At 41.3% G+C, this 1,009-nt stretch overlaps 1 non-coding gene across 1 annotated transcript; it reads left to right on the forward strand.

Moving 5' to 3' along the window:
- The first annotated feature begins 374 nt into the window (after positions 1–374).
- Trnat-cgu lies at positions 375–446 on the forward strand. Its single transcript has one exon. It is a non-coding gene; the product is annotated as a tRNA-Thr (tRNA).
- Positions 447–1,009: the final 563 nt, after the last annotated feature.

The raw sequence follows: 1,009 nt of genomic DNA on the forward strand, positions 1-1,009 counted from the left end.
CCATAGTTTTAAATTTTTTTTCCTAAAAAAACAAAAACTAGCAAAATAATCTGCTTACTTTTTCTTTTTTTATTTATTTATTTAACAGCAACTAGGAATTTTGAAGCCGTTCACGAACGTTACCTATGACGCGTAGAGATGGCGCCACAAGTAGCATCGCCACTTTTCTCGCAAGGAGTGGGCGCACTAGCCAAGGCAAGCGACCGACCGCGCCGGAGATGGCGAAGGAAGGGAAAAGCGAGCGGGCGCTATCAAAAACGAAAAGACAACTCCGAAAGAATCCAGGCGGATTAAAAAAGAGAGAAAACAGCGGCGATCAAGAAATAACCCGAAGAGCAGGTTGTGAGCCGGTTTTGGAAGCGCCATTCCTGTCCGCCGCTATAGCTCAGTGGTAGAGCACTGGTCTCGTAAACCAGGGGTCGTGAGTTCAAACCTCACTGGCGGCAGCACTTTTTTTTTCCACTGACTTTTTTTGTTGTTTGGCTGGACATTACAGGACAAGGAAATTTGGTAAGGTACGTTGTTGGGCTAGTTGTTTCATCTTAGTAAAACATATAAAATAGAGCAACAGGAACAAGGACAGGAATGGTCCTGTTTACTTCTTGTCCTTGTTCCTGTTGCGCTATTTTATATGTTTTACCAAGGAAATTTGAACGGTTTCATAGCCGTCTTTCTTACTTTTCGCACATTTTCGTCGTCAACGGAGCTCAGCAACTCATATGCTACGCTCTTGCCGTCGCCGGCATTATCGGCTGTCGTTACATCTCGAAAATGCGACTTCTCCTGGTTTAAATAGGCAGTCAACATCAAAATAAAGCAAAAACTTAAAAAAAAAATTCTCCCTTTTTTTTTTTAGCTAATATTGACTGTAATTATCTTCATGAAGTAATCGTACTCGGAACTAATCCGGCAAAATTCGGTGATCTTTGCCAGGCACACCTCACAAGTGTTTTTCGTTGGTCAAATTTTTATTCACTATCACTTACACTTTTTTTTTTACTTCTGTTTT

This window comes from Ixodes scapularis, unplaced genomic scaffold (genome assembly GCF_016920785.2).
Source record: "Ixodes scapularis isolate PalLabHiFi unplaced genomic scaffold, ASM1692078v2 PGA_scaffold13__105_contigs__length_92229423, whole genome shotgun sequence".
Lineage (NCBI taxonomy): Eukaryota > Metazoa > Arthropoda > Arachnida > Ixodida > Ixodidae > Ixodes > Ixodes scapularis.